General features: G+C 45.3%; 1 long non-coding RNA gene across 8 annotated transcripts in view; it reads right to left on the bottom strand.

Annotated features, from left to right (window-relative positions):
- The window catches only part of LOC102428078, a 78,635-nt gene that overhangs the window by 27,739 nt on the left and 24,765 nt on the right, over positions 1 to 26,131 (bottom strand). For 2 of the 8 annotated variants that reach the window (XR_002830216.1, XR_002830214.1), the window contains exons 3-6: positions 20,983 to 21,076; positions 15,290 to 15,417; positions 14,148 to 14,431; positions 10,910 to 11,002 (exon numbers count right to left, since the gene is read on the bottom strand). This is a non-coding gene — a long non-coding RNA (uncharacterized LOC102428078). Of the gene's footprint in view, positions 1 to 10,909; positions 11,003 to 11,315; positions 11,402 to 14,147; positions 14,432 to 14,465; positions 14,627 to 15,289; positions 15,418 to 20,982; positions 21,077 to 26,131 lie in introns of those variants that run through there. The other 6 variants (XR_002830218.1, XR_002830221.1, XR_002830215.1 and 3 more) reach the window with 5 other exon arrangements.

Below are 26,131 nucleotides of genomic sequence, written 5' to 3'. Positions count from 1 at the left end.
AAATATCACTGTTAATGTTCTAGTGTATTTCTGTCCTGTGTTTTTTCTATGCATATATAATTTATTTTACTACAAGATTGGGATCACGCTGTATTTACTGATTTGTATCCTGCTTCCTTAACATTGTGAGCATTTTCCCATGTCAATAAATATTCTTCAAAAATTAATGGCTACATGATATTCCGTTATATGAATTGCGGTAAACACTGCTAATTGCCTGCCCGTGTTATTTTTCCTTACTAACAGAAGACATCGTGACATAACCCTCCCCCCAAAAAAGAAAGGCGCCTGCTATCTTCCTGGGGGCCAGCGTGAGCCCTGGCGCTCCGAACGGCAGGAATAGGAGTAGCACGGGAAGAGCAGGTGGCTTTGCAACAGGGCCCTGGTCTGCAGGAGCCTTGGTAGTACCCATCATGACAGTTAGGTGGTTTTGGTCAAGGAGAGATCCAGGTGACTTTAAAAAGTTTGCAAGTGAAAAAGCAAAGACAAGGTCTCCATCATGTGTACTGCTGGGTGGTCGTGGCAGTAACTTGCTTCACTGTAATTCCCGAGGGGGCGGGGGGGGGGGGTGTCAGTGCATGAGGATGGTGAGAGGCGGGCTGCTCTTTCAAGAACAGCAAGGTGGCACCGGTCAGAACAAGTGGGTACGTGGCGAGCACAACATGGAGATGGAACCAGTGATTGGGGCTCTAGGAGCAGAACGTGGGCACGGGAGGGAGAGGTGTTAAGTGAGAAGATTCAAGGAAAGGGAGAGGCTTCTAGAGAGGACTTAGGGGGTGTGGCTTTGATGTACTAAGCTGAGCCCCTGCACAGAGTCTTCAAGAAGCAGCAGAGCAGCCTTTCTCAAAGGGAGGGAGGTTAAGCCTCAGTGTCCCAAGCCCTGAATTGTATGCAGTGAATCCACTTCCCTGAGCTCTAGAACGGTCTTAGTCATGCAGCACCCAGGGAAGAGGAAACGGTCACCCCAGTCATTCTGCGCTCTGTGGTTCAGATGAACCTGGTGGAGAAAGGCTGCCCTAACCAGAGAAGCAGACTCTCCCCCAGGCTTCTGCAGTCAGACTGTGTTGCCTTTCCATTGCAGCTCAGTGCAGACCTGGGCCAAGGCTCCAGCTGCATCCAGGTTGCGGGACCGCTGCCTTTTCTGCATTGAAGGGAGCGGCGACAGCTGTGCATACTGTGCAAGTCCTGTGCCAGGCCCTGTGCTGAGCACTTTCGTGCACTTTCTAATTTTATCTTTATAATAACTCACACTGTTCAGATGAGAAAACAAAGGCATGACAAGGTTAAGTATTATGTGCAAGGCACATAGCCAGTAAGTAGCAAAATTTGAACTCAAACCTGTTTAAAATACTACGTTATGTGTTGCCTTGGCGATCAAATCAAAGTGTAATGAAGTCTTCATTTATTCAGGAGAAACATTTTCAGACAAGATGGATATGGGAAAAACAGAATTGGGAAAATAATTATAACCCATTCCCCACCCCCCATTTCCATCAGTCAGCAATACCGAGAATCCCACTCAGGAGCCAGCCTCAGAGAGGCCCCCACACACAGCACACCGACCTCCATGAATTTGCATCTACTATGTACCAGGCACTGTTCGAGATGTTTGGAGACACAAACATGACTAGAAGTCCCTGTCCCCAAAGCCCACAGGGGGGACGTCCATACCGAAGCCTGTTACAGCACAACCTGCAGTGGACGCCAGGAGGACGCGGGGCTTCCAGAACAAGGTTTCATAAGCGACACCTGCGCCGAGCATGCCTTGCCCCGTGGGAGAGACTGCTGCCAGAGCTGCTCAAACAAAAGCTCGGGGCTAGGGCTCTTTTTTTATTTTTTTAATCTTCATCTGAGGATATGGGTTTTTTTAAGGTTGTTTGTTTTTGTTGATTTGAGAGAGAGAAACTTCAATGTGGGAGAGAAACATTGATCATTGCCTCTAGTCTGTGCCCTGACTGCGAATCAAACCTGCAACCTTTTTGATGTGTGGGACAACACTGCAAGCAGCCAAGCCACCCAGCTGGGGCAGGGGCAAAGGGTCTTGACGAGTTTACAGAACCCAAGCAGTTGAGTGTGATTGAAACAAGGGCTCCCGTGTCTCATGATGACATGAGTGACAGCATGTCCGGCAAAGGAAAGGACACAACCAGAAAGACCCCTCTGGCTGCAGCATGGAGATTGGACGGAAGGGACAGAGAAGAGCCCAGGTAGGAGGCTGTTGCATCAGTACACCTGGGGGAAGCCAGGCGGACCAGACCAGTGGCAGGAGGTATGGAAAAGGGGATGGAGTCAAGAAACGTTTAAATGCCTAAATAAACAAATTGGGTGTTGGAGAAAGGAAAGAAAGAGCTCATTTAAACTCAGATGAGAATGAATTTGAGGGAAAGATACCCTACAACACTGCTTCTCAACCTGTGAACTAAGCAACTTTGGGTTTGAGAACAAGAGGGTGGAGCTGTGAGTTATTTCAAGGAACCTGCAATGTGTATGGTCACCGAACAGCATTCACACAGTGCATAAACAATGTCTTGGACGTCAACTACTCCTATTTGACAAACACTGCTGATGTGATGAATAAAAGTTCACCCATAAGCTGTCCTCAGTTCAGAGCATCCTTTTGCCCATCTGTATTGACTGTATTTTCTCAAATCAAAACATACTGATGATAAGAGCTATCAGGTGAGAGGAGAGCCACAAAGTCCAGGCTTAAAAAAGACTCTCAGGGACAATACCTCGTGCTCTTTCTTTCCAACGTGTGCTCCTCATAATGGCTTCCCACAAAGAAGGGTGGTGAGAAGTGCCGTTCTACCATCAACATTCACAAGCGCATCCAGGGAATGGGCTCCAAGAAGCATGCCCCTTGGGCACCCAAAGAGATCTGGAAATTTGCATGAAGGACGTAACCCCAGACGTTGGCATTGACACCAGGCTCAACAGAGCTGCCTGGGCCAAAGGGATAAGGAATGTTCCATGGGCACGGTTGTCCAGAGAACATAATGAGGATGAAGATTCACCCAACAAGCTCTTTATGCTGGTTACCTACGTACCTGTCACCACTTTCAAAAGTCTACAAACAGTTCATGTGGATGAGAACTAACTGCTGACTGTCGGATAAAGTTAGAAAAATGCAAAAAGCCACACCTCTCATAATTGAAAAGACAGAACCCTTGGTAACAATGATCAGAGACTCCAGCTGAACTAGCACAGCAAGGAAAGAACACGGGTTCTTCTTACGTAGGAAGATGGACAGCCAAGCTGTGGAAAGAATGGAGGGGGGGGGGGCGGTTCTCAGTTATAGCCAAACCTGGTCCTGTTATATCACACATGGAAATTCTTTTTTCACAATAAATGATAATGTTCAAGCCAACTTTCAGGCCTATTATTTTGTCTTCAAAGTGTAAAAAAAAACTAAGTAATTTTTCTTACTTTTTCTTTCCTTCGGTAACCATTCTAATTCCCTCCTTCTTCACCCTCTTCCTCAAGACCGAGGATAAACTCACTAGGAATAAAGGAACTCAGGAAAGAAAAATACATATTGATATATTTAAAACACCACTAACTCATTGTACTCAAAACACACACTTTTTGAAAGTAAAAATTTTACTATGGTTTAATGTCTGTAACTTCCATGTTAGAAAAAGAAAAGAGTTACTATTGTAGTATTAAATGAATCAATTTTCAAGCCAAAAGTACATTAAGCAGTGAAAAATTAATGAAGTAAATTTCATTCAAAAAATGTATGTGAGCCATATAAGGTCACCAACTATTCAACAGTAAAAATGAAGAGAGAGAAAGAAAAAGGGGGGGAGAAAAGGGGTGCAGAGAGACTATGAGCCAAAGAATGTAGCCATGAGCACTTTTAAGTGTGTATATGTGAGGAGACATTAAAGGTAATTTTAATTGGAGACACACCTGGTTAAAAGGGCGGTTGGAACACCTGCTTTACCTCGGCCACCTCCTGAAACCCCAGTGAACTGGCAGTAAGTGGGCGTTTTCAGTAAGGCTTAAGCCCAGGGGGACAATGAGAAAGGAAATGACAGCAGAAAAGAACGATCAACAAAATTTTGGAAACTGGCAATTAGATGAGCGAGGGGTAACTGACATCGAAAGAAGACACGAGATCCTGAGCCTACACACAAGGTAAAGCCCAGAAGAGCAAGCAGTTCACCACCACCAGCTGCGTCCCCCAATTCAACTCAATTCCGATCCCACGAGTGAAGGGTTCAGTTCTAGGACACTGCTCCCAGCCCCACCTCAGACGCCAATCCCAAGTCCAGGTTGTCCTCTGTGCTGCGGACCAACCAGCTTAGCTCAGAGGCCAACAACCCTCTCTCCTTGAGTTCAGTTACTTTGCTACAGCAGCTCACAGAACTAAGAAAGCAGCTCACAGAACTGAGAAAACATTGTATTTACTCACTCGTTTGTTAGAAAAGGACACAACTCAGGAACAGCCAGATGCAGGTGCACAGGGCAAGGTGTGGGGCGGGCCAGAGCTCCGGGCCCTCTCCGGGCGGGCGGGTGGGCACCGTCCCCCAGCACCTCCACGTGCGCACCCACCGGAAGCTCTCTGAATCCGTCCTTTGGGGGTTTTTCATAGACTTTACAGCACAAGCATAATTGGTGATTGACTCAACCTGACCCTCCACCCGGAGGTCAAGGGGTGGGACTCGAAGTTCCCACCCTCTAATCACCTGGTTGGTTCTCCCAGCAACCAGCCCCCTTCCTTGGGTGCTTCCTCAGTAACATAACAAAAGACCTTCATCACTTTGGTCACTTAGGAAATTCCAAGGGTTTTGGGAGCCCTGTGCAAACAATGGGGACAAAGGTCAAATATACACATCTATAATAATAAAAGCGTAATATGCTAATTAGATCGGACAGCCAGACGACCTTCCAGACGACCTTCCGGACAAAGCCGGGGCTGCGAGGGCCGAGCCCCTTGCATGACTTTCATGCATCGGGCCTCCAGTTTATTACAAAGAGCAAATTCATAGCTCGCTCTTGTCATCCTCATCAAGCAAAGTGGTAACAGCAGGAACCCACGTTAAGGTAAAACTCAGGACAGTGTAGTAAGTGCCCCTGGACAATGTTCCCGCGTTAAGTCCTAGAGACCCTCCTGTATGTTCTGCTAAAGAAGTCTGGCTCCCTCCTCCTTACCTTCGCTGTGGCAGTAGCCTAGGCCACTGCACACTTTGCTTTCTCCAGGACAAAACACAGGACAGGACAGAAGGTAGATGTGAACTCCACATTGGCTATCTCAGTTGATACTCACATGAAAACGTGAGGATTCTTACACCTTTTCACTGACAGAGCACTGAGACTCAGAGGAGGTAACCTGTCCACAGGCACAAAGCTGGGACTGCAGACCAGGGATGTCCCGAAGGCACACCTTACGTCCCCACACTAACGAACTGATGTACAGCTGATGCTTAAGAAACCTGTGCTAACCCCTTGCTCTCTCCCACGTGCCTGGCAAGCCGGCCAGAAGGAAGGAGGGAGGGAAGGAGGGAGGGAGGGAAGGAAAGCCCTCATCAACCAGCCTCCTTTCTCACCTCCAAGTCCTCAGGAGTAATAAGAAGAATTAAATGTAATGACTGTGACACTAAGGGCTTAGTATGATTAGCCTCACTTCAGTCCTCACAACCACCTGAAGGCACAGCCACTGTTATTATTCCTGATTGGCAGGTGGGCAAAGGAGCCTAAGGGTTAGGTCACCTTGTTAGCAGCCCAGCTGGTCTCAGACACAGAGGCAGGTCCTCGGCCATGCCCTCCGCCCGCCAAAGGGAGCAAACTGGGCTCCGCAGCCTGACCCAGATGCCTCTGCTTTTTTGCATCTCATCTCGGGGGCCTTTGGAGCACCCCTTGATATCATTTCAGTTTCAATATCTCGGCAAACTGCCTGGCCACCCCCGTGGCCCAGATATCCTGTCCTGGCTCCACTTCCTGATCCAGATTCCTCAAACATTTGCACTGACCATGGAGCGCCTGCTCATGTGCAGCTCCCAGCAACGCTGCGGTGGGAATTTTCCCAGCGTCACCCTCAGGTCACAGACAGGCCCTGGCCGCCAAGGGGGTGTTTACCGAGCTAGAATTCAGTCCTCACCTGCTCCCTCCCCAAAGCACAACCAGGTTCTGATCACAAGAGGAGGTGGGCAGTAGGGGGCATCGTATCTTTGGGCCAACTTCCCTGAGCACGTGTGTTTCATTCTCTACTCTCATCAGCACCCTAACCATCATCACGTCAATATCCCACCTTTAAGATGGCAGAGAGGGCACCACTCCCCACCTCCACTCACCCTTGCAGCCCTCAGCACTCCCCCCTGCATCTGGTCAGCCCAGCCCTCCAGGGAGCCTGCGGCAGCCCTCACCGCCTGGGGCAGACAGTATCAGCTTCCTCTCCACCAGGGCTGGGAAGATCCCCCAGACCTCAGCCTCCTGGTCTCAGTGCTTCTGAAACAGAAGCAGAAGGAAGAAGACCTGCTGGCCCGCAGGCCGCCATTCCTGCCTGGCCAACTTATTTCACAGGCTCTTCACTGTGAGAGGAGGGAGGTGGACCTGGAGGGAGGCTGGGTAGGAGATACCCCTCCCAGTTATCCTGGGTGTCAATTAGCATAATTTAACAGACAAAGGGGGGGCGGAGATCTGTGTGACTGTTTGCATGCTTTGAACTTCTCGGTCCTTTGGGGCTGGTGATGGCCAAGTGACCCATATTTAAAAAGCATTTACAATAAAATGATGCACTTTCTTTTGTGCCATCAGCTTCTCCAATGAAAAGAAAAAATGTTTTAAAATTGTCCCTTTTTGTCAGCGGTAATGGCTGTGCTGTATTTCAGCTCGTCCCCGTGTGGGCATAGAAAGGGGAGGGTATAAAGGGCACAGCTGTGGACACTTTATGGCCTGCTGGCGGGGCGGGCAGCGGGGGAGGCAAGAAACAGATTGACTGCCTGTCAACAAATGCAGCTGGGAAGAGAGAAAGCTCTTAAAGACCCCGCAACTTCAAGTCCAAGATAAATGATGTTCCTATTTGGAAAGGGAGAGAAATGGAGGTGGAATTCAATAACGGCTGAAAAGAGGAGGGTTCCAAAGGCCTTTCTTTCTCTGCAGCTAGGCAGCTCCCGAGAGAAATGCGCCAAAGTGGCCCTAGGAGAGGGGGTGTGCAGCCCAGAGACACAACCAAGCCACATCCTGCCAACGTGCCCTACAGGCCGGGCCTGGCAAAGCTGGGCAGGAGGGCGCCCGCAGGTGGGGGGTGGGCGGTCTGGTGGAGAGAACCGCCGGAAACAGACACACTGCTGCCTCCAGCCACAGGCCGTGCGTTTGGGGAAAAGACAGAAGAGCCTCAGATGACCCCTCAGGTGTGAGGCTGTGCCCTGTTATGACAGAGAAAACACTGTGGTGCGGCCCGGGGACCTGATGGAGCCCAGCCCTGGCCCTGACCAGCTCTCACGGTGGCCGCCCTGCGCCTTCGGCTCCTTATGAAAACTTCCCCTTCTGTCATCTCATTTGAATCTCACCAACACCCCAGAGGCAAGCACAGGTGGAACCTAAGGTTCTGGAGGTGAATGAGGAGGCGGGATTCACCTCCAGGAGCGGCTGTCTCCTCCTTACAACCCATCAACTCTCCGAGCCACTTGCCTGGTGACTGGACAGGCAGCTCTCCTCCAAGGAGACCACGAAGCCTCCACAGGGAAGTAGCTGAGTTTTCTGGTGCACGCACTCCCTGCAGATGTTGGTGGGCACCAGCTTTTTAAAAAGTTATATATGTAATTTCAGAGAGGACGGAAGAGGGAGAGAGAGATAGAAACATCAATGATGAGAGAGAGTCACTGATCAGCTGCCTCCTGCATGCCCACTCCTGGGGATCGAGCCCGCAACCCGGGCATGTGCCCTGACCGGAAATCCAACTGTGACCTCCTGGTTCTTAGGTTGACACTCAACCACTGAGACACATCGGCCAGGCAGTGAGCACCAACTTCAAAGCAGTTTTAGCCATGAGTTTGCAAGGAACAGAAACCTCCACTCAATGGGCCTTAAGAGAAGGAAATATATTATCTCACGAAAACCAGAAGCCCAAGGTGGTGACTCAGTGACTCTATGACAACAAAAGGGACAATCCTGTAACCTTACTGCATTTATAGGAAGTACAAAACAGACAGCCAGTCTGTGCAGGCAGAAGGTGGGGTAGAAACAGCCCTCAGGGGTTAGTGTCCAGAACGAAGCATGAGTAGGGCCGGGGGTGGGGGAGCACCCACATTTAGGAGATGTGCACTGGCCTATAGGTAGGTTCTCGCTCCCTGTTTTAAAAATAGAGACTCTGGAGTCATACAAGCTTGGCTTTGACTCCTTGATGTAGCAATGACTTTGGGCAACTGACTTCTTCTTCCATCATCCCCAAAGTTCTACTGGACAGTTCTACTGGAGGTCAGAGAGAGATGACTGGTAATAAGCAACATACAGACTGACTCATAGAGAGCAGGCTGACAGCTGGGGAGGTGGGGGAGGACTGGGGTGAAGGGATTGAGCAGAAAAGAGAGAAAAAACTCATAGATACAGACAACAATGTGGTGATTGCCAGGGGGAGAGGGTTTGGGGGAAGTGGAGCAGGGTATAGGGGTGATAAATGGTGATGGATGGAGACTTGACTTGGGGTGGTGAACACACAGTACAATGTACAGATGCTGTGTTGTGGAATTGTACACCTGTGTAATTTTGCTAACCAGTGTTACCTCAATAAATTCAATAAAAAGGAAAAAATAAAAGAGATGATTGAAACACAATCCATGATTCAGGAAGCCTAGAGCTGCTAAGAAAGGCCCATGAGAAATTGCAAGGCAGTGCAATGTGTACTTTGTAATGAAGCACAGGGCGCTGTGGGATCACTTAGCCTGTATTCTATCCAATTTAGGTTCTGGACAAGGTCAGAGAAGTTCCTCCAAGGAGGGTGTCTTAGTCAGCTCAGGCTGCTGTAACAAAATACCACAGACTGGGTGGGTGCTGCCCTCATGACCTAATCACCTCCCAAACGCCCCACCTCAGAATACAATCACGTTGGGCATTAGAAGTTCACCATATGAATTTGGGGCAACACAAACATTCAGGCCATAGCAGAGGGGGCAGAGAGGAGATGTGTAAATAAATATAAATACTTATTCCAAGAAGCTGCCCAGGGTCCCACCTTTCTGCACTGCCCTTTGGAAGTCCTGAAGGGCCAGTTTACACAAGGCTGGGTCAAGCCTATTTTTGACCCAAGAGTTCATGACCCAGCTTGACCACCCATCTTGCTCAGGATGGTAAGTGGCGGTGCCAGGATTCGGTCTATATCTGACTAGGAAGCTTCCGGAGGGATGTGTACCCGGGAGGCTCGCAGAGTCCCCTGTATTTTCCTTCCACAACACTCCCACAGCTTGTAATTACATGATTATATATTTGGGAATATGTGTTTACTGTCTGTCTCCCGCACTGGCTGTCAGCATTTTGCTCACCACGGAATTCTCAGGACCAGGGCGCAGAAACTTTATCAAAGTTTTGCTTTACATTTTCCTGGCGCACACAGGCCCTGCCCCTGTACACCCCACGCCCACTCCACGTGAGCCCCACCCGCCCATCACAAGGCCCCGCCCCACCCACAAGCCCCGCCCCTCGCCGCAGGCCCCGCCCCTCTGCAGCGGTCCAAAGGTGAGAGCGTGGGCGCCGGCGGCAGGATCACACGGCGATGCCCATGCTCAAGCCAAAGCCGGGCGGATCGGCCAGGCTGCCCCGGGCGGACTCTCCCGCCATCCGCGCCCCGGGCCAGGCCCCCTCGGCCACCCTGGGGCTGCGGAAGGCCCCGGCTGGGTGCGTGTAGTCTGGGAAGAGCTGGAGGTCTCACGAACCCTCTGACACCAGGCAGCTCCCCGAGTTCAACCCTGCAGAGCGGAGTTACCCATCCCGGCCAATGAAAGGCGACAGCCAGTCGCACGGGCGGTTCCCTTGCAAAAGGACCCGAAGGACAGCGGGGGCAGAAGGACAGCTGTTGTCCGCCCTTGGACGACGGAGCTTGCAGGCTTCCTTAGGACCCGGTCTCTGCTTTCCACAAATCTGCCACCGTTGGTGGGCGTGGCCTAGTGAGGAGCGTCCGGGCGGCTGAGAACTGAAAGGGACGTAGGCGGGGCCGGAGTAAGAGGGCGGGACTCTGGGTGAGAGGGCGGGGCCGGAGTAAGAGGGCGGGACTCTGGGTGAGAGGGCGGGGCCGGAGTGAGAGGGAGGGACTTGGGCAAGAAGGCGGGGCCTATGAGGTGGCGGGTGTGAGCGAGCATCTCCTCTGCCCAGATGATGAAATTGCCCAGAACTAAATACATTCGAGTGAGATCTGTAGAAGTTCAGTGAATTGTATCAATATAAATTTCCTGATCGTGATACTGAATTATAGTTATGTAAGACATTTTATTTCTAACAACTACATGTGAAACTACAATTATCTTAAAGTTGTTTTTTGAAAAAGCAACTCAGATTGGATACATAACAGAAAATAGTTTCTAATAAACTATTTTAAAGTATATTTTTATGTGTATCTTGTGTCCCCTGAAAGGTCCTTGAAGCAAAAATCAGTTCCGATTAATGTTTGTAATAGTAATAGTAGCTTGTAATTAGGCCAGGGCTTTGTTCATAGTACAAATGAATTTTCAATGAATTCCCAGGCCACAGTACAGACCTAACTTAATAAATACACTCGCCAATGATATGCTTTGGGGAGGCAAAGGCCCTTGACTTCAGGGAGCTGGCAAGAGGACACAGAGAAGTAAACCCACAAAAACAATACCATGTGTCCAGTGAAATGAGAGAGGGTGACCATGGGTTCAGTAAGAGCATTCAGAGAGGGCTTCCTGGAGGAGGTGGGGATGTAGTTGATACCTGACAGAGGTGAGCTTACCTTGAATTCAATGAAGATTAAGCTTCTGGGACCCTTTAAGGTCCTGTGAGAGACTCCCGCACTGGCTGTCAGCATTTTGCTCACCACGAAATTCTAGCAAAGAGTCACAGGAACATATATTTTTGTAAAATTAGAAAAATTAAGATACATATCTTTTATAAAAATAGGCAAGAGATTTTCATAAGCCCTTCACAAAAGAGGATATCCAAATAGCCAACAAACTGGAGGTGGTGTGGAGAGGATCAGGTCTCAGGCAGCTGCAGAGTGGAGAGGATCAGGTCTCCGGCAGCTGCAGAATTGCAACAGTATCACATACAGAATGCCTGCAGGGGTGCCCTGCTGGTCCAAGTTCCAGCCCCTTCCCGGAGCCCAGGTCTTGGGCTTTGCTCTGAAGACTGTGGGGATCTCCACGACTCAAGAAAACACTTCTGTAGCCAAATGACTTTTAGGTATTTCAGACCTTTCCGATGGCCTGGTCCTATAGCCAAAATTCTACAGAAATAGATGAGTCAATTCAAATGAGAAAATTTGGTAAATGGGTAAACTTTTACATAGTAATGACCTGGATGTTTTTGGTGAAATGCTTAAGACAGTCCACAACCTTATCACCAAGTCTAGTAAAACACATCTCTTTCACAAGTGATTATTGGTGTTTCTATACCTGGAATAGCATGCATATTTTCTTTATTGGATGTTTACATTTTAAGAAGAAAAACATTTACCTTTTTAAAAAGTGAATATTAGTGCCCCAGCCAGGTGGCAAGCCACCAATCAATATTTCTCTCCCCCCCCCCCTTCTCTCTCTCTCGCCCTCTCCTCTCCCTTTCCTCTCTCTCTAAAATCAATAAACATATCCTTGGGTGAGGCTTAAAAAAAGTGAATATTGGTCATTTGTTGTTCCTAAGATTTTTATACTACAACAAAATTTGTTCTTTTTTCATGAATTTCTAAATGAAGACAAGCAAGTACAGCCCTGGCTGAGTACCTCAGATGGTGAGAGCATCATCCTAATACACTAAAGTTGTGAGTTCGATCTCTGGTCAGGGCACATATAAGAGTCAATCAATGAATGCAAAAATGAGTGAAACAACAAATTGATGTTTCTCTCCCCCTCTCTCTTCTTCTCTAAAATCAATTTAAAAAAGAACAAAAATAAAAAGACAAGCAAGTACAAAAATGGGGCACAGGCTTTACTAATCAAATAATGTCTTTGTTTCTATAAATGAGAAGATTGTTTTATTTTTAACACTAAACATGGGAGCTGTTTCTTAGCAAACTTGTTTGGAAACATGAGTGCTCTGTTGTGTATTAGACTGCCCCATCTGGTGTGTGAAGAGGATTTGATCCTTACCTTTTTAAATTCCTCTACTTTATAGTTTTGTGGTTGTACTTTTTAAAAATACTACATTATTTTCTATCTTTTAAATTGTTTAAAATGTGACCTCTAGAACATTGCAAGTGGTTTTTAAAAATGTGAAAATATTACAACCTAAAAGAATTCTTCCTGCCACAAATGTCGTAATGACAGGCCTGTGATTTAATTTGGGACACTTTTAAAAGGATACTTTATATGTGTAATAATCTTTGAAGAGCTTGGAAATAAAATTTCTGCTTCATACATCAAAAAAAGTGATTCCCTATTACTTTGATTTGAATGTCAGGTTTTCAAGGACAGTCCTTGTCTCAGTAATCTCTCCTGCTGTTCCTGTAAACCGCGGGATTGTCCTGGACATTCTGATCCTTTGGTATCCAATCTCACGTCCTAGAGGAATGAGGAATCCATCGTCTTTGCACTTGAGACCTGGCCCCAGGACGGAGTGGCAGGTGGCAAAGGCAGCCTGCTGATCCCTAACGGATCTTCATCCCTTCCAGGCTTGAGAATCTCGCTCTGTGGCGAAAACTCAGTGCAGGCGGCATTGTCCCTGCTGCCCACAGAGCTGCAATTCAGGGCCTATGCTCGGCCCTGCCAAGCTCCCGGAGAGCTCTGGATCCTGCCCGAGTGGCCCTCAGCTTCCAGTGCCAGCCGTGTGAAAAGAGGCCACTTTACATTTGATACAAAGCGTCAGCCGGTCTCATTCACGGTGCCCAGAACATGCTAAGCTCCGGACGTGGGGCTGGAAAGTGGCACTTGAACACAAACTCCCTTTCCTGCCTCCCCGGCAAGGCTTTCACAGGCTGAGATGTCAAGAGATGTTGTTCTGGGGAACAGCTCGAGAAAAGCCCTATTCTCCTCGCTCCTCCTCACCTGCCAAGAAGCCCGGGGCCGCAGGTGCCCAGCGGGGCCGAGGAGATGCCCGGAAACGCCAGAACATTCACGCTGCTTGAGAAGTGGCCTCTCTGTGCCAAGTCCCAACCTTGGCCGCCCCTCGTGGGGCCTGGTTCTCGGGAGCAGCACCTGTCTGCCCAGGCTTCAAACCCCAGCTCCCGTTGGCCACTCCGCACAAATGCAGGTGACCCCATGACCCTCGGAGCCCTGTCCTTCTCTGACAAAGCCCTGCTTGTTTGAATTTTGAGTCTCAGGGAGGTCTGCAGTCCCAGCAATAAGAGAATCCAGGAGACTGACTATATTGCCCGAAGCGCTCTTTTCACAGATGGAAAAATTCAGGTGGAGGTGGGAGAGGAACCTTGAAAGGTGTCACTAGGGAGTCTCAACCCTGGCTGCAGTTAGGATCACCTGGAGGAAATTTAAAACATGAGACCCTGATTTAGCTGGTCTGGTGTGGGGGATGGAAGGCAAGACCCCTCATTGGAGCCCGTATTGAAAATCCCTGGTCTGGTCCAACCCAATTACTTTACAGACAAGAAAAACTGATGTTGTCACAGAAGGGGCTATTGAGATTGTCTGTCTTATTCAATCCACCAGTTCACAGATGGGAAATTGTGGCCCAGAGAGATTAAGTAGAATCACCCAAGGCTCCATAGCTAGTAAGTGATAAGAGTATTTGGGGCAGTTTGACCTTTGTCTCAAAATGGTCCTACTTCCATCATGTCTAGTTTTATTACCATAAAGCTCTGCTTTGAAGTCATCAAGGTTCCCTACTGTTTAGGAAATCAAGTCTACCTCCTTCCCATACATGGTCTCCAGGGCCCCACCGCAGCCTGGCTTCACCTAGCTTCCCAAAGTACCCCCTTTCTACCCAGGCAGGGGCGCCTACGCCCTGTCCCCTCACCTCAGAAGGCCTCACATGGCTGTCATACCTCCTGGGACAGAGTCACTGGGTCAAGGAGACATGCTCACCTGGGTACGCTGGACCTTGGAATGTTTCATGTTCACCTAGAGGGCCTGTGCAGGCCTCTTCTTTAGGTCTTTCTAAAAAAAAATAATAATAATAAGGGTTTGGAGTATGTTTGGAGCTTGGCATGCAGGTTGGGTGTCCTCACACGTGCACGTAGGTCTCCTCCGGTGCGGGCTGGTGGGAAGGGCAGTGGACAGGCTCCAGCTGGGAGCCGGCTCCTCTATGCTCCAGGGAATCCAAGAATGCTAGGTTCAGAGGCTGCCTTCCCGGTTGTCAAGAAGGTATGCTTGTCAAGATAGAAAGATAGAGCATATTTAACTGTTCGATGTATAAGTTTTAAATATTTAGGTGTGGTGTTAGGCTTCCATTTGTCCCCTTGCCCTGTACATGCTGGGGAGGTGGGCTGACTTCTGAGGGATGCAGGGAAGGAGGGGTGGCCGTCAGCCTTGCTGAGGGCAGGTAGGGACTGCAGGCTGTGCTCCTGGTGAAAAGAACACATACAGTGCTGATGTGACATGGACCCAGACATGGTGTCCCCGAGGCCCTGGTTGGTAAGCAGTTCTCACAAAGTCCTATTTTTAAATTCCTAGGTCTTTTTTTCAAAATAGAATTTCCATGGAATATATGAATCCTAGGCACTGCTAGGTTATCAGATATCTCAGATATTTGATTTGCCTGCGTAATTTCAGGTGTGTTTTTTAGAACAGCTGCACCCATCCACCGTCACACCCGCTATACGTGAGGGCTCCACTGCCTGTGTCTCTGCCAACACTTGACATTATTCAGCTTTCTAATTTTTGCCAGAAAAGTTATATCTCACTGTTTGGTAGAAAAGTTATATCTCACTGTTGCTCTAATTTTCAAATTTTAAACATTACTGTCTTAGTCTGTGTGGGCTGCTGTAACAAAATACCATAGACTAGGTGGCACCGTTCCCCCAGCCTGGAATGCACTTCTCTTATCTCCTGCTCATTTTTCAGATGCAAGCTCCAGCAGCCTCTGACCTCCCCGACTAGGGCAAATGTCTCTGCCCATTACAGGCTTGGTAACCTATAAACCTCTTAGCTCTTGGTAACCTATAAACCCCACTAAGCTGCAGGTTGCCTGACCTTGTCTTTGCTTTTCAGAAAGTCGAGATGCCTACCATTTTCAGCAGCAACAGGAACTTCTCAGCGTTCTGGAGGCTGGAAGTCTGAGCTCAGGGTGCCAGCATGGTGGGGTTCTGGTGAGGGTCTTCTTCTGAGTTGCAGATGGCTGTTTTCTCCTTGTGTCCTTGAATGATAGAACCACAAGCAAGCTCCCTGGGGTCCCTTTTATAAGGGTGCTAAGCCCTTGCAAGAGGGCTCTACCCTCCTCACCTGATTACCTCCCAAAGGACCCACCTCCTAATATCACATTGGGGGCTAGAATTTCAACATGTGAATTTGGGGGGACACATGCAGTCCATAATGATTACTAGCGATTTTGAGCAGCTCATCATATGTCTGTTGGCTTCAATCAGCTCCAAATCCTCACGCTGACCCATCAGCCAGCCCACCTCTCTTCACTGGGACACTGAATAGTGGAGATACCCACGATAATGCAGCATTTGCCCTTCCTGTTTATTCTCATTGCTTGGGGACTCCATCTCCTATCTCCTTCTCCCCCTAGAGCCCCGTTCTTTAGCTGCACTGATGAACATCCAAAGCCATTCCTATCTCAGAGACTTTGGCTCCCACTGTGCCCTCTGCCTGGACCACTAACGTTTTCAAGTCTTGTTTCCTCCCTCCTCTGAGTTTCTGTTCAAATGTCCTTTCCTTGGTGACATCTTCTCTTTTCTTTGTATCTAAAGTAGCTCTTTGACTATATTCTCCCCTTAATTTTCCTTCTTAGCACCTCCCATCACCGGGCATTCCCATTGCCTGTCACGGTATCTGCTGGTCTGTCATTTAGTGTCTGTTTCGGAGGTGCCACAATAGCAAGAACTGTGCCCTTGCACCTGGAAGGGGGCCTGGCACATAGTCAGCACTCAGTAATCACTTGTTGAATAAACCATTATCAGTTCTTCCTCCCCAGACATATTGTCACTTAACTGCAAACATTTGGATATTTATCCATTTTCTCAGGGTACTTTTTAGATCATTCATGGGTTGATGTGGGGAGAAGCATTGCAAAATGACAAAACCAAATCATGGGCTAAGTGGGAGATTAAGTGAGCTCCCCTAGGGTCTCTGGGGCATTCCTCAAACTGACCGGATCTATGCATTTCCAGATCTGGCTTTGAAAAATAAATGGAAGCTTCTTCTAAATGTGAGCTTATTTCCCACATTTCATATAGCACAAATGGTTGTCTTGTATGGCTTCTACTGCCTTTAGTCCTAAATGTCATTTTCTTATTTGCCAAAAATATATCTTCCCATAAAAATTGATCATTTTTTAGGCTTAAAATTTTAGTTCAACACAATGACAGATAAGTAGAACAGCACTGGTCACAGTTGCACAAACTCTCCCTGAAAATCTTAATTCTGCTTGCTTTCTCTGAAACGTGCAAAAAAAAAAAAAAAAGTGATTAGGAAACCCGGGGACTAGAATTTAGCCACAGCCGTGTCTTTAAAAAAAAGTCTGCTGGAGGTTGGAGTGCCAGTTGTATAGGGCTGCCCATTGTTTAAGAGAAAAAAAAGTTTCAACCCCAGGGTGGAAAAACTAACATTGTCACTAGGATATGAAGAAACCATGGTGAAGAACTAGGATGGCGAGGCCCCGCAGAATGGCTGGCGGCATCTGCTCCGAGGGCCTTTATCAGCAGCCTTGTATGTTCTATTCAAGACTCTCACAACGATTGTTGGCATGATGTAGACAAATTGACGCAAATTAGTTTAGCACGGGCTATGCAAAGTTTAAGCTTGTTGAGCAACACACGTGGACCACATAGCAACAGCTCCCAACACTATGCAAAAGGTGTTGGATGCAAAGTACCAACTTCCCAGATTCCCCTCTTCCAGGTGGGAAGCGGAATTCACAAATCACTGTGGAGGCTCAGGAAGGGGGCAGGCAGCAGAGGCCAGAGCCCCCACCCTCACCTCGAAGGCCAGTGATAGTTGAGAAAAAATATCTCCTGAAAGTGCCGCTTGTGCTAAAACCGACGGTCTGTTATTTCATGGCCAGAAATCCTCAAAGGATCGGCCCCCAAAGATTAAGGGGATTCCGCCACTTTGCTCTTTACTTTTGGTTCAAATATCTTAAGACAATTTCTTGGGGGCTGGTGTCACACAGACCACCTAGAGGGGCCTTCTAATTGTATTTACAGTAATTTAATTACAGCAGGGAGAGCTTCAGAAGGCAGGATTTACCCAGATCGACACTCTAGGTGCCGCTGGCAGAGTTTTAATCTGTTAAATCAACAGAGAAGTGGTAAAAATAAAGCCACTCCAGAGTTTGGAAACCACTTCATGGCTTTTTTTTTTTTTTTTTTAGGGGAGGTTGGGAGGGTGAAGGAGACATTTTCCTGAGGTCCACGGCTTTCCCACGTTTGTTCATATTACTTTATACTGCATGCACACGTTATATCCATCTGATCACACACATGACTGGGGTGCATTTATATACCCAAACTCTGTGTGTATGCCTCATTACATTTATCTCTGGATAGTTAGTGAAAACTTGGTAGCAGTGGGGCTTCTGGGGAGGAGACCTAGGGGAGGCCATAAGGGGTTGGGGTAGGAGGCAGATTTACTTTTAACCTCATTCCCATTCTTTTGTACTGCTGTTTTTGGGGGTTTTCATTGTTGTTGTTTTTTTGAAAAAAAATCTTTACGCCAAACATTTAAAATAGCTTTTCAATGAATCCATAAGGAAAATTTCCTGCGACTATTAAGTCTCCAAAGTCAGCAACCCATATACAATTCTGTCCATTTAGATTGTTTGGCCAACTAAGCTGCCTGGCCTTGGCAGGTGTCTTTCCCTTTGGGGAAGGGATAGACCAGCCACTCCTAAAGGCTCCTTACCCTCTAAATGTGAGGCTGACCCCAGCCCAAGAACAGCGTGGGCTGCTACTGCCATCTAGCAGTGCGGCCGGGGCCCTGCGGGGCCCGCTTTCCCTGGGCATTCCAAAGGAGGCCTGGGGGTTACAGATCAAAACACAAAGACTTCATTGGATATGTGAACATCCTGCAGCCCCTAAGTGCTTTCTGGAGCAGGAGAGAGTATAAATATGTCAACATATCCTGAGATAGTTAATAAAACAGTTTTGAGCCTGTGACATTTGACTAATGTTGCCAACTATTGCAATCCAGTGGCCTCGAGGGCCTTTGGGGATATGCTCAGGCCGCTCAATGTAACAGATATTTGTTGGGGACCCACTGTGTGTGCAGGGCACTGTGCAGATGCCTGCATGGTGAAAAGAGGCAGGAATTCGGTGTTGTGCAGTTCAGACACTGTAGCCCTATAAGGACAGACACCAAGCAACACCTTAGGGAGGTACATTCCCCATTGTCCGATGCGTTCCCAGCAGCTAGCATAGACTGGCACACAACATAAACACTTGTTTGCAGTGAATGAACAAAACAATGGGCAATGACCCAGATTTGAAGTCACATCCCCAGGCTCATAAGGGCATTTTCTTCTCTGAGCCTCCGTCCCTAGTCTGTAGAGTGGGAATGAGCATTGCCCCTGATTGTGAGGACCCAGTGATATAACGAAGGGCAGTGCCTCTGTCAACTGGAAAATACAGTGGGGCCTTGACTTACGAGTTTAATTCGTTCTGAGACCAGCTCGTTAAGGAGCTCGTTAAGGAGCTCGTTAACTCAAATTATTCTGTCAACTCAATGCAAAAAATCTGCCGAGAGACAGCTGGTATCTCAAAAAACTCCTTAGTCGGGACACTCATAAGTCAAGGCCCCACTGTAGTAAAAAAAAGGTGAGGAAGGGGAATCTCCATCTTCTAAGGTTCATCAACCATTTACTCTGCATGAATAAGAAATATATTCTTTATTCCCAAAACTGAGATTCCCACTTGAGAACTAGAAAATGTTTTTCTGCCACAGAGTCTAAGTTGACTTGACCAGATAAAAGGGGCCCTGTGGAAACAACCCAAATTCAATGTGACATACACGCGGAGATGGCTCTCCTCAGCCCCGCCCTTTCCTGGCAAATGAAAAGATTGTGCTCTTTGTTTTTACTTCATCTTCAGGTTTCCATATATGTAAATGGAAGGAGGCAAATTAGCTAAACTCTAAAGTTTCTTCCTTCCTTTGGAAACAGATTCTAACAAGCTGTCCAGCAAGGACGCTGTGGCCAGTCCAATGTTGTGAAGAAACTGTGATATGCTGCCACCTGTTGGTGATTCACTATATTATTTTAAATTTTAAGCAAAGCTCAATTTTAGTATTTAAATATTAACTACAACCTGACTTAACACACATATTTTCAGTAGAAGCTCACTACAGTGCCAAGAGAAAGTGGTATTTTCCCTAAAAGTAATAATAATAGCCGAAGCATTCAGCAGCGGATACTACCTGTACTCTCCCACTTCAATCCTCACCATCCCCTTAGGCCAGTGGTCGGCAGAGCCAAATTAGTCAACAGAGCCAAATATCAACAGTACAATGATTGAAATATCAACAGTACAACGATTGAAATTTCTTTTGAGAGCCAAATTTTGTAAACTTAAACTATATAGGTAGGTACATTGTTATTAACTTAATTAGGGTACTCCTAAGCTGGCCTTTGCTAAAAAGGTCCTCAATCTGGTTGAGGTATGTTCGCTGAGGTCGACCCCTTCTAATTCTCACATCCACACTTGTCTTGTTTTATCTGTCTCCCTTCCGAAAACCCACTTCTGTGCCTGGGCCACGAAGTTTCAATCGCACTGTACGTGCACGCCTGCACATGGTATTTTGTGGAAGAGCCACACTCAAGGGGCCAAAGAGCCACATGTGGCTCACGAGCCGCGGTTTGCCGACCACTGCCTTAGGCTGAGGGTCCTTGACCATTACAGGTGAGGAAACGGATAGGCAGTGAGGTAATAACGTGCCCCAGGTCACACAGGTGGAAAGTGAAAGAGGCTAAACTCAAGCCTGGTCCTTTCTGAGCTCAGGGACCGAATATTAACCTATGCTCCCAACAGGTGAATTCTACATTGTTGATTTCCTTGCGTCTGATTAGAAAAGTACTTAACATCTTTGTAGAAATTTTATAAATTACAAAGGAAATAAAAAGAACTTGAAACCCTATGACTAAGATGACATAAATATTAAAATTTTGTGCATATGTCCAGTTTTTTGTTCTTGTTGTTAATCCTCACCCGAGGATATTTTTCCATTGCTTTTCAGAGAGAGTGAAAAGGAGGGAGGGAGTGGGAGAGAGACAGAGAAACATCAATGTGAGAAACACACATCGATTGGTAGCCTCCTGCACGTGCCTGACTGGGTGCTGGGTTCGAACCTGCAACCCAGGTATGTGCCCTTGACCAGGAATCGAACTCTTGATCCTCTGGTGTGTGGGCCAATGCTCTAACTGCTGAACTACACCAGCCATTAGCTAAGAAGCAAAGAATCCGAATCATGTTTGAGAATGGAAGAGCATACCTATGGACTTATGCTGAATGAGCAAGAAAGATTTAATTCTGAGTCAATGACTGGCAACATCCAGTTTTGCCTCTTAGAAAAAAATGCAGAAAATCTTACTAAGTTTATGCTTCTGTGAATAACAGAATGTGCTGTTAACAATAGAAAGAAACCCAACTATATGGATGATATAAAAACTCCTTCAGGGAACAGGCGGTGCTATCGCCTGACTTCAGCTTGTGAGAGCTTCATCATTTCTGGCTAGTTGCTTTTCTTGGTTTTGTTTTTACCTTACCTGTAATTCAGTGTTTTTCTAATTTTTTTCTTTCCTTATGCAATTCACCTTGCAACAGCAGATTTGATGCACTGCACTAGAACAGTCAAGAACCCTAAAGAAAGTTTAAATCATATATAAGTGACAAACTCTGTAACTCTAAAGTCAACATTAAGTCTAATAAAATAAAAAAATCCCAACAATATATCTTAGAGATCTTTCCAAATGAGTTTATAGAATTTGCTCATTTTTGTTTGTTTAAACAAGGGCGTAGTATTCCATTGTGTGGGCGGACCATAGTTTGTTAAATCACTTCAATGCTGTCATGAATAACATACATTCAACATTTCATCCATTTGCAAGTGGATCATTAGGCTAAATCCCCAAAAGTGGGGTTGCTGAGTCAAAGGGTAAAAGTGCTTGTAATTGTGTTGGATTTGCCAAGTTGCCTTTTGGAAGAGTTACTCATTTGGCATTCCATCAGTACAAGGCAGAGCAGTGTGTATTTCCACAAGCCTCTCCAGGAGAAGGTGTTGCTCACAGCGGGATCTTTGCCAATCTGATGGAGGAGAAAGTATCTCAGTATAGTTTACATCTGTATCTCAGAATGAATGCCGAGTGAAGATCAGCATCTTCTCACATTTAAGAGGCATTTTTCTCTTTCTTTGGAAACTCTGTTCTTGTACTTTGCCCATTTTCCCACTGTGTTGTTGTTTTATTTCTTCTTAATTTCTAGCAGCTCTTTACAGAGTGAGTTGTCTAGTACAGGGATTAAACCCCTGTCTGTAATATGGGATGCAAATATTTTCCCCAGTTTACTATCTGTCCTTCATTATGGTTTCTTTTACTTGAAGAGGCTTTAGATTTCTATATAACTCTTTTTAATGGAATCTGAATTTTGAATCACAGTTAGAAAGACATTCCCAAATCCAAGGCTATAAAAAAAATTTACCCATGTTTTAATTTAGTACCATTGTAAAGAATTTTTTCTTTTTTTTATCCCAAGTGAAAACTCTTTTTAAAAAGCATTTTCACTCCACCAAATGGATATGGCACCTTCATTATACAGAAAACTCTCATACATATTTGGGTCTTCTTCTGAATTTACCATAATGTTCCATTGATCTGTGGTCCATTCATGCATATTGTTTTAATTAGTTATACTTCATAGTGTGTTTCATATTTGATAGGACTAGTTTCCATTGTTTTCTTGGCAACTTTTGCTTGTTTATATTTTCATTTGTAACCTCATATTCAACTTGCCTAGATTTTTAAAAAAGTTATTTTTATTGGAATCAAGTTAAATAAATCATTTTGATGTTCAACTTGTCCTATCTTTGCCAGTGAGAATCACTTTAATTTGGCTTCAAGTTCCTCTTAAATTAAAAACATTGGTTATAAAAAATTTCAAACATACACAAAATTGGAAAAGATAGAAAACCAAATCCCCTCAAGTACACATCACCCAGCTTTAACGATTTATCAACCAATGGAGAGTCTTGCATCATCAACACCCACATCCAGTCCCCCTAACCACACATTATTTTTAGACAAATCACAGATATTATTTGTATTACCTAATTCATAAATATTATAGCAGGTACTAAATTATAAGAACTCCTTTTCCAGCTTTATTGTGCTACAATTACCATTAAAATTGTATAGTTTAGGGTGTGCAATGATGATTTAGTATGCATATATATTGTGAAATGATTAAGAACTTTTTATTTTATTTTAAAAAATGTATTTTTATTGATTTCAGAGAGGAAAGAAGAGAGAGATAGAAACATCAATGATGAGAGAATCATTGATTGATTGCCTCCTGCCCCCCCTCCACCCCGACTGGGGATCAAGCCACAACCCGGGCATGTCCGGGAATCGAACCATGACCCCCTGGTCCATAGGTCGATGTTCAATCACTGAGCCACCGTGGCCAGGTGATTAAGGACTTTTTAGAAATAATAGCCACAATATCCCTATCATAACTTAAAAATCAATAATTCCTTATCATCATCATTATAAACATAATATTTTTTAAAAAATATTTTTTCTTTATTAATTTTTAGAGAGGAAGAGAGCAAGAGAAGTCCCCTCCCTACGTGCCTTGACTGGGAATTGAACCCACAACCTTTTGGTGTACGGAACGATGTTCCACCCAGCCAGAGCATACTTTTTTTAAACAGTTTTTGTTTAAAATGGGACCAAAATGCCCTTGCCAGTGTGGCTTAGTTAGTTGGAGCATTATCCCATACACCATAAGATTGCAGGTTCAATTCCTGGTCAAGGCATATGTGGGTTTGAGCCCCAGTCGGGGTGCATATTATGTTTCTTTCTCATATCAACGTGTCTCTATCTTTCTTTCTTCTTCTCTCTAAAATCAATACAAAATAAATAAAAATAATAAAATAGGACCCAAATAAGGCCCATAACTTTATTTGGTTGATATGACTCTTAAGTTTCTTTTAATCTATAGGTTCCCCCTCAAGTTCTTTTTCCCCTTGCAATTTATTGTGATAAAATGGGTCATTTTTTCCTATAGAACTCTCACAGTTTCGATTTGTTGATTGCATCCATGTGCTGTTGTTTAACATGTTTCTCTTTCCCTGTTCTTGAAAATCTCACATAAGTGAAATCATACAACATGCAGTCTTTTGCATCCAGCTTCTTTCAGAGGTCAGAAACATCACTGAGAAATGGTGAAGCGTGTGACTAATTATATGTGCTTAGATGCACTGGCAGATGCAACCATAGGAGGAAGTGATAAAGAATTATGAAAAACAGAATATCAGAATTAGCCTGATAAATTATAAACATCAGTACATCAGAGTAAGGCTGATAAAGAATTATGAAAAAGACAATATCAGAATAAGCCCAACATAACTATTAACACAAATTGAAAACCTGATTCTATTTATTAAAGGTAGGATGATATGTAACAACTGTAGCTTTAATTCCAGATAAATAGAACTGAAAATCCACTATAAGTTTTGCAGCCACTTGTGAGTAATTTGCATGCATTCTGGTATTTTTTGCTTAATAATGAAATTATCTAATTCTATATTTATGAATTGGCATGTTTCTTTGGATTTCATTTCTCCTACATACATACATAATGTTTTTGTAGTTCATGTATGTTGTAGCACGTATCAGTAGTTTGTTCCTTTTTACTATTAAACAGTACTTCATCGAATGGACATACAGTCTATTCTTGTTATTCCTGGTTGTTACATTTTATAAAGTCACTTCAGACACTAACGTAGCAAATACTTAATTATTGCCCTTAGGGAAAATACAGAGTTAGGTTCCTGAAAAATGTCATTTTCATCAACTAATCAATACATAACCTTGTTTTGTGTGTGTTTCTGTTTAAAGACACCTTATTTAATATATATTGTTGATGCATTAACACTGAGCTCATGGCGAACAGCACTGTAATTCGTGCCTGAATGAAGCTTATCTAACACGTGTTTTCTCCACAAAGTTCATCATAACCTCTCATGCTTAGTCAGGAACACTAGATATGACATGAACTAGACTGCAAAAGGACATTTGTGTACAGTAAGAAAGCTGAAATAAGAAGGCAAAGTGTGGCCTTGTTTGACCTCCACTGGGAATATGTTTGCTGGATGACTCAATGTTTCTGCTGCTCTGTACATGTGCATGTCTGAGAATGACCAGGAAATCACTGTCTTGATTCTGGTGTTATATAAATAAGTTTTAGCAAGTAAGCAAATTTGCAAATGTGGAATTCGTGAATAATGAGAGTTGACTGTACTATATTTTGTTCAGTTGATGAACATTTCGGTTGTTTCTACAGTGAGGCTATTATGAGTAATGCTACTGTGAATATTTACATACAAGTCTTTGTGTAGATGTATGCTTTCATTTCCCTTGGACAGATACCTAGGAGTGGAATTGTTAGGTCATTTGGTAAGTTTATGTTTACCTTTTTAAGAAACTACCACACTGTTTTCCAAAGTGATTGTACTATTTTACACCCCCACCAGCAATGTCTGAGGGTTCCAGTTTCTCCACCTCTTCACCAACACTTGATATTTAAAGCCATGAAACTAGAACTAGATGAGTAACTGAGTTAATCTAGGGAGTCACTTTTGACTAAGGTATTTGAAGCATGAGTGCGGGGACTCAATGTTTAGAAATCAGAGTGAGAAGGCACTAAAAATCAGATTCAGATAGAGCCTGAAATACCAGTGAGGATCTAGTGGAGAGCCCAAGAACCCATTCATGGAGCAGCCACCTATTCTATGTTGCCATGAGGTCATGTACAACAAATAGTCACTTGAAGGGAAAAGGTGGGGAAGACCACCCTGAAAGACTAAGCATTTCTCCCTAAAGAAGCTAAGGTGGCTCTAAAAAGATTCTTTTTAATGCAAAGAGACTGAGTTATCCTTAATAACTGGCAAATTTGTGATTTTCCCCTGCCATCAAAGGGGATGGGAGCATCAAGGCAAGTTATAGAAAATAGAGTGCTATATGTTTTTTTTAAAAAAATATATATTTTTGTTGATTTCAGAGAGGAAGGGAGGGGGGAGAGAGAGAGAGAGAGAGAGAGAGAGAGAGAGAGAGAGATAGACATATCAATGATGAGATAGAATTATTGATTGGCTGCCTCCTGCACGCCCCCTACTGAGGATTGAGCCCACAACCTGGACATGTGCCCTTGACTGGAATCAAACCTGGGACCCTTCAGTCCGCAGGCCGATGCTCTATCCACTAAGCCAAACCAGCTAGGCGAGTGCTATATGTTTTATACGTTTGGGTATAGATTGTTACATTGATCAACAACTTGATGAAAGATATCCATGTTCCTCAGTCCCTATGAAGCTGACAGTCCCTGCAGATCCAATTTATTCCCAGACCTCACCAGCTTTAAGGGAGAGGATGTTGCAAACAGCTACCATGGTCTATCACACTGCAAACAGCTACCAGTGCTGAGTACTTAGTCTGTGGGTGAGCAGTTTCATCTATTTTGTTACTTGATCATCACCATCGTCTTAGGAGATGAGGACTATTATTAGTCCACATGTTAGAGATCAGGGAAAATAAGCCCAGCAAGTAACCTGACCAAAACAGTAGAGTCCTAATTAGAACCCAAGTCTGGTTACAGCACCTGGACTTGGATTCACCACATCATATTGCCTAGTCACAT

Source organism: Myotis lucifugus, unplaced genomic scaffold (assembly GCF_000147115.1).
Source record: "Myotis lucifugus unplaced genomic scaffold, Myoluc2.0 scaffold_103, whole genome shotgun sequence".
NCBI lineage: Eukaryota > Metazoa > Chordata > Mammalia > Chiroptera > Vespertilionidae > Myotis > Myotis lucifugus.
Note: the sequence above shows the minus strand (reverse complement) of the source record. Positions and strands in the feature narration are given on the sequence as shown.